Below are 8,224 nucleotides of genomic sequence, written 5' to 3'. Positions count from 1 at the left end.
TATATATATATATATATATATATATATATATATATATATATCATCATCAACATCATCATCGTTTAACGTCCGTTTTCCATGCTAGCATGGGTTGGACGATTTGACTGAGGACTGGCAAGCCAGAAGGCTGCACCAGGCTCCAATCTGATCTGGCAGAGTTTCTACAGTTGGGTGCCCTTCCTAATGCCAACCACTCCGTGAGTGTAGTGGGTGCTTTTATGTGCCACTGGCACAGGGGCCAGAGGAGGCTGGCAACGGCCACGATCGGTTGGTGCTTTTTACGTGCCACACATACACACATATATATATATATATATATATATATACATTTTTAAGAAAAATTTGTTTCAGTCATTTGACTGCAGCCATGCTGGAGCACCACCTTTAGTCGAGCAAACTGACCCCAGGACTTACTCTTTGCTTTGTAAGCCTAGTAATTATTTAATTTGTGTCTTTTGCCAAACTGCTAAGTTATGGGGACATAAACAAACCAGCATCGGTTGTCAAGCAATGTTGGGAGGGGGACAAACACGCACACAAACACACACACACACACACACATATATATATATATATATATATATATATATATATATATGTACAACAGGCTTCTTTCAGTTTCCGTCTACCAAATCCACTCATAAGGCTATGGTCGGCCCGAGGCTATAGTAGAAGACACTTGCCCAAGGTGCCATGCAGTGGGACTGAACCCAGAACCATGTGGTTAGTAAGCAAGCTACTTACCACATAGTAACTCCTGCACCTGAACCTAATGGCAGACGAAATACCGCTAAGCATTTCGCCCAACGTGTTAATGATTCTGCTAGCTCATCGCTTTGGGTTCTGCCAACTCACTGCCTATGTACAGGAGTTGGACAAAATAATGGAAGCACCTTAAAATTTCAAACAAATTTATTTTGATATGAGGTAGGACCGCTTTTAGCAGTAATTACAGCTTGAATTCTATGAGGTATGTACTTGTACAAAGTCTGAATTGTTTCCAAAGGAATTTTTGTCCATTCTTCAGCTAATACAGTCTCCAGTTCTTGTAGTGATGATGGTGGAGGATATCGACTCCTTACTTGGTTTTCTAAAATGCACCATAAATGTTCAATAATATTGAGATCTAGGGACCGTGGTGGTCAGAAAAGATGTTCAACTTGGGACAAAATCATGTATAAACACAAAAGAAAAAGCCGTCAGGGTCTCTTACATGGTGGATTTAATCCATTGTTCATTTTAATATTACAACTTGGTCCTGTGGAGCTAATAACTCAGCCATTCTGTTGCAAATATTCTGACCAGTTCTCCTGTCTTAGGATCACCCGCAAATAAAAAAAGAACGATTTTGAGATATAAATTGGTACTTAATGCAATTATCACAAGAACTACAATGTCTAATGTATCTGATATGTTCTTTCCTTATTTTAGACAGAGGTTCTGAACCAGGGTTCATCTGATCCTTGGTGGGGGTGCAGTCGCCATGATAGATCGCTGACCAAAATATTCAATTTTTTTTCTCCTTGTTTTCTCCGTATTCTTTCTGTTGAAGAGCGTAACTCGAAACGTTAAAGACTTTCTCTATTCCCGAGCGTTAAACTAATACATCCTTTTGTTGTTTACACCACCTTTTCTCGTCTGTCGTTGTTTTTTTCGTAAATTCTCCCATATAAAATTGATTATATTTCTACAATACACAAAATATTTTAACAATTTTTTTTATACAATTCCTAATAATATTTCATTTTAAAAATATAATACGATTTTTTTAAAAACATCGAGGGTCCACCTGAGTAAAATAGGAATCATAGGGGTCCATAGGCAAAAAAAAATATTTAAAAATGGTTGAGAATCACTGTTTTAAACGGTACGGTTGTGATTCGAGAGAAATTTTGCTGCTATTTTTAGCACGTTCAATGACCTCGTAGAAGCTTCTTCATTTGATCTGAAACAAAATGCCTGCTGGAGAGGCAAGTCACAAGTATTATGTCAGATTAACCTTCTCCCAGAAGGGTTTAAAGAATGCTTCTATTAACCGCGAGCAATACACACGCACGCCCGCGCGCGCCCACACAGGAATAAACACGTACCAACTGTTCACAATGCGGAATAATAAATTAGTTTGCCGCGAGGAATTCCACTCTGTAAACTGTTTGCATTTTGTTTGCCTCAACGAATACCAACACCTTTTTTTTTACTTGTTTATTTTACTTTATTTAGTTTTGTTCATTTCTACTGTTTCGTTTCGATATTACACACAAACGTAAGTTCGTACAAACACATATACACATACATATATGTATACATGAATGCATACACACATACACACGCACTATTTTATTGAAGCCGAACCAAAAAACTTCACAAACTGTCATTCATTGCTTCACGTAACCGTATACCAGACATTGCTGTAAATTATTAGCATATATATATATATATCACCGTGCATTAACTGAGGTAAATAGTTTAATATTGGGACAAATAAGCCCTCGACGGAAAAACGGGTGTTTTACGTTTCGAGCAAAGCTCTTCTTCAGAAACAGGAGACAGAGGAAAGTCCAAAAGAAAAGGAAGAAAGAGGGAAAAAATCACCAACAATCTACATGTGGTTACATTTTGGAAAACACACACACACACAAACTGATAAACTAAATATAATCTACAATACTGATAAACGGAATACAATCTGTGATAAAAAAAAAAATTGCTTTTATTTTGATTTTTTTAATTAACAAAAAAAAAAAGGAGCTTTTTATTGGAATATAGTAGGTATGTCTACGATACATATATAATCACAGACCACATTAAAATACAATTCCAAAACCCAAGAAAACACAAACAAGAGCGAAGAAAGAAAGAAAGAAAGAAAAAGGAGAAAAAAGGAAAAAGAGGAAATAAAGAAAGAAAAAGAAAAGAAGAAGCATCAATTTAACACCAAATACCCCAAAGGGTCGCACATCACGGAATACTACGGATTAAAATACCAGCGACTTGAGACCATTCCGTTCTATCACGGTTCGCCTGCACTTAGCGTCTCTGACTATCACTCACTCCGTTTGCTGTTTTAGTATTCTTCGACTTGCATATTATTATTACTATTATTATTATGTAAGGTACATATATATTGCAAAATGTCCCCCCTGCAGACTTAGATAGTCAATAATGTAGAAATAAAAGTTACGCCCTGGTACCAAATGACCCTTGTTTTATTCAATTAACGTACAAGTTTTATTTGTCATTAATTCTGTTTTATAGAGAATAAAATAATTCAATAATAATCAGTTCAATTTTTCTTCAGTGAACCAAAAAGTTACCAATCTGTGGTTCAACAATGAAAAATAACAAATGGGAAGGACTTGTTTTTTTAACTAAGAAAACGACTGAAAGCAGCCAATGTACGAAGAAATAAAGTGATTAACAGGGGAAAAAATGAAGAAAAAGAAGAAAAGGAAACCATTAAGTTTATAAAAGGATACTTTATCGAAATATTCGTTCACTTTAGAAAAAAATAAGTGATAATAGAAATTAACCACCGAAACAGTAACTCGCTTCACCTACCACCTACAGCTCTATAATTCAGTTAATTCAGTTTTTGTAAAATAGTGTCCCCCTCTTCCCGTAGAATGTATCATGGACGACGATACTTTCTCTCTAAACTGGCGTTGTTTGTTTACAATAATGCATCAAATGGTTACCTATTTTTAATCGAGCTCACAGAAATGAAAAGAGAAAGTCGTCCTTGATGACTCAACTCCTGTTAGATTTCGTATCAGCCTGGCCTCACAGCTCCATCATCACCACCAACTCAACCATCCCCTGATATATGGATGATAAAACTAAGTAAAACTAAGTAAAAAGAACAAGAAAAAAGTACTTAGTCAAACCCATTTAATTAAAATGGATTCGCGTACACACAGACATGCACACACACACACGCGATGTTGGTATCTAAATAGCAAACAGATTTGTGTGAAAATTATTATCTGGCTTATTTTTAACACCTCATTTGGCAAACTGTTTGAAATCTTGTACAACCCTGTTGACACTGTGATGCTTGAGAATCTGAGGGTCATCTCTCCGCCTTACAACATAACATTACTTCATCACCACTTCCTCTCTTCCTCCCACAAGTCGTCGTTATCTGGGGTTTTTTCGGTGGTCTGCTTGTATGTTGGAGGGGTTCCCAGTTATTTTGGAATTGGTGTCTTCGTCCTGTTTTACTTTTTTTCTTTCACTTCTATTTCCGCACTCTATTTCTCCTTATTTATCTATGTATTTCCGGATAGTGTTGATAAGGAATCAGTTTTGGTGAACTGACAAGGTTATCTAGTTGATTCTAAGATTAGGGGTAAGATTAACATTGCGAGATGAGGTTAAAAGTTAGCAAACACAAAACACACACACACTCTCAACTTACTAAGGTCAGTTGAATTCCAATTATTGACAGATTCCGCCACTTCACTGCTTCAACACACGGAACATTTCTTCAGTTTATATTATTTGATGGGGGTACATCTAATACACCCGTGCGTCTTCTATTTTTGTAAAATACGGTTTATAATAAAGAGCAAGTACTCTGCAATATATCGAAGAACTACGTATTGGAAACCTCATGTTACATATAAACCGCATTTCAAGAGATTCTAATTCTCGGGATGAGGGCCACTCAACCGGTGCGATTTTATATCCATGAAAAGGGCGGTAGTTTTGTAGACTTTCAGTATTAGATCAGTGTTACGTTTGTTATTTCATTCCGACAACTGACGACTTCAAATTACAAGAGATCTGTTTGGGAAAGTAGGTAGGCAGGGCTGACTTAGCAGCATTATTATTTGTACATTAATCAAATCAGATAAATCCAATAATGGAAATGTAATGTTTCAAATTAGTTCGTTTTGGCGATGAAAATTTTCAGGGAGACGTTCAAAGCATTTTCATTGCCCACCCCACAAAGATCTAGGGGTTGCAAGCGTACACCCTGTACGCCCTGTTCCCGCGCCATATTGTATGGCGAGCTGCCGATATTCTAACTCTAGTAATGTGTTATGGCTTACTCCATCGTCTTCCTCACAGCCGCTACCGACGGGGAACCTCAAGGGTAATGGGAGATCAAACTCATTTGGATTTGTGAGCCAGATTGAAGCATAAATTAGATTAAGGGAGTTGAATATGGACAATCACTCCTAGATATAATCTTATTTATTGGGACAGTTAAAGGAAATGGTTTAAAGGGGTAACTATACGTTATATCAACATTATTATATCAGGTGCCAGCAAAGTTTGCATGTAGAGATGTGCAGAGAAAAAACTCGTCTGCATGATATATGTTACGGTCTAATTAAATTAGAGTATTTAGAGTGAGGATAGAGATAGAAATTGTTCAAATGAATGCCTGCAATTGGTGGGAGGACCAATGTTTGATAGAAAGTTTGCACTGTTTCAGTTGCAAAAACAAACTTCGGCGCTGTTCAAGTTTAGATAAATCAACCCGTTTGACTCGGCGAATAAAGACAAATTGAAGTGGAAACTGGCCACATGTTTTACTACATGGACTCACAAGCCTCTTTTTCATTAGTTGAGATAACAAAGATTCTTTTAAGGTGCAACGATTTGATGAATTACAATCGGTGTTAATCATGACTTGAGTCAGATTTCAATTTTGAACGCTTGCTAACGATATACATTTTACAGATTATTTTAAAATTGAATAATAATAATTGTTTTGTATAAAACTGAATCAAGGAGCCGAATTAAGAATTGCTGAGAGCTGGATCCGACCCACCAGCCGTATGTTTGATATCCCTGTTCTTAGTGATATCTCTACCTGTTGGAAAAAAACAGCCAACTATCCTTCACATCACATTCTACTGTCTTAAAACAAGGAAGTCAAACGAGATAATATAACCTTAGAAACACTTGATAAATTTCGGAATTGGCGTAGTTGGAATGTCTGTAACCATAGATTGCTTTGATCAAGGTTGACTTGGGGTTTCAAAAAGAAAAAAAAAAGCAACAATGACAGCATGTCAATGAAAATTGATTGCAACAATTATCGTTCCGTGAAGTTAACTTGTTTTGATAAAAAATATCTAGAGTTAGCAGTTGCGTAAAAACCTTAGAATTATACAGAATGAATTTCTAGAAGTTAATCTCAAGTATCTTAACCCATTACCTACCAGTGATCTCATATGAGATCGTAATTATCTGTCAATATTTACACATATCTAACCTTTTTGCTATATCTACTAGGTATATTTCTCTGATATTCAAATGAGGTTTGCTAATTTTTCACCCAATATCTCGCTTATTTCTATTTAAAATGTTATTTTGATCATTCCAGCGTGTTTCTAAGGCTGTTTTATGCTAGAAATCAAAGTTTCATTAAAAAATTCCAGTTAATAGAATTATGGGAGGCAATGGGTTAATATAGGGCGTCTCTATTGTTTAAAAGACAATGGTAAATGCAGAACAAAGTATTTTGTATAACATTCTTCCGTCTTGCCGAGACAAGATAATGCAAAAATCAGACGAAAATTCTCGTATCATTATATCCTTGCTTCTTTTGTTTGAGACGAAAATTGAAAATTTATTAAAACCACGATGGTATCTGGCGCCAACCAAAGAACCTATCCTACTTATAAATTATTTGCAAAACTGAAGCTGCTTTGCAGCATCAATGAAAAATAACTCAGCGGAACTGCAAAGATGCTTTAGGATCGCATGCAGTGATGACTGCCAAATATTCTCTTCAAGAATGTGTCAGTTGTAAAACATGGTGGAATTTATTAATTAGTTAAAATGAGGAGAGGAAGCGCTCCTGAACATTTAGCCTCCACTTCTAATAATAATAATAATAATAATAATAATAACAGTAATAGTAATAATAATAATCCTTTCTACTGGAGGCACAAGGCCTCAAATTTGAGGGGCGGGGACTGGTCGATTACATCGACCCTAGTACTCAACTGGTACTTATTTTATCGACTCCGAAAGGATGAAAGGCAAAGTTGACCATCACGGAATTTGAACCCAGAAGGTCAAGAGAGGCGAAATGCCACAAAGCATTTTGTCAAGCGTGCCAATAATAAAATAATAATAATAATAATAATAATCCTTTCTACTATAGGCACAAGGCCTGAAACTTTGGGGAAGGGGGCCAGTCGATTAGATTGATCCCAGTACGCAATTGGTACTTATTTTACCGACCCAGAAAGGATGAAAGACTAAGTCGATCTCTGCGGAATTTGAACTCAGAACTTCAGGATGGATGAAACGCCGCGAAGCATCTTGCCCATCGTACTAGCTCTTTCTTTATAGCTAACAGACAGAGAAAAATTCCCTGCCTTTCCTAGCCAAAAGGCGGCGGCCGGACGCTCCTCACGATAGCCTCGGCTGATAACTGGATCAGTTTTACGTGCGACAACAGCTGTTCGACAAAGCTCCACAAGTCAGCAACGCTCGAACCCTGGACGAATGCATGCAGAACGGTTTCATCGTTTTGTGCGCATTTCGGACAGGTCCACCTGACAGCACTTCTGCGCCTGTAGAGCTTATCTTGAACCAACAGAGCCCGCTCTCTCTCTCGGTAGCACTGCCAAACCAAGGACTACATGATTCAATATTTAGTTTTTAGAGTGAGCTTTGATGGATATATAGCTATTTCTAGTTTGTTGATCGACCACATAGAAACTCTCCCGTTGGCATGTAACAAGCGAGCACAGGAGTCTCTCTCTCTCGTTAGGTACAACATTTAGGCCCGTTGTTTTAGATCTCGACTTTTAAATTATTGAATGCAGGATTAGAGTATTTCTGCAGCGGAAGAGGCAGTTTCTGTGCTTTATTGGCATAAACTAACAGTGAAATATCATAGATGCAGATGCTATTTTAGCATATACTGGTCCAATTTCATGGAATCTGCTGCGAAGGTAATTTTCATTTTCATCTTGATTTGCTTGAAAATTCAGGACAGACATTGAACAAGTCTTATCAATGTAGCTGTAGACACAAGAATTTTAAATTCCAGCACACATGTTTATAGCAAAGTGTGAAAGGTTAAAACGTGAGGACTGAGTGAAAAGAACATTAAAAAATCGAATATGTCACAGAATTATCTACCAGAATGGTACATGGTATCCAGCTGAAGAGATCGTGTCAAAATGTATTCAGAAATTACGTATTTCTGAAAAAGCACAAGGTCAATATTTATGTGTGTGTGTGTGTGTGT

General features: G+C 36.9%; 1 protein-coding gene across 1 annotated transcript in view; it reads right to left on the bottom strand.

Moving 5' to 3' along the window:
• LOC106876019 (uncharacterized) overlaps nucleotides 1-8,224 on the bottom strand; it is a 43,343-nt gene that overhangs the window by 14,088 nt on the left and 21,031 nt on the right. The gene's annotated exons all lie outside the window — the stretch shown is intronic.

The sequence above is a fragment of the Octopus bimaculoides genome, chromosome 13 (assembly GCF_001194135.2).
Source record: "Octopus bimaculoides isolate UCB-OBI-ISO-001 chromosome 13, ASM119413v2, whole genome shotgun sequence".
Taxonomy (NCBI): Eukaryota; Metazoa; Mollusca; class Cephalopoda; order Octopoda; family Octopodidae; genus Octopus; species Octopus bimaculoides.
The sequence above is the reverse complement of the archived record's forward strand: the minus strand, read 5'-3'. Positions and strand labels throughout refer to the sequence as shown.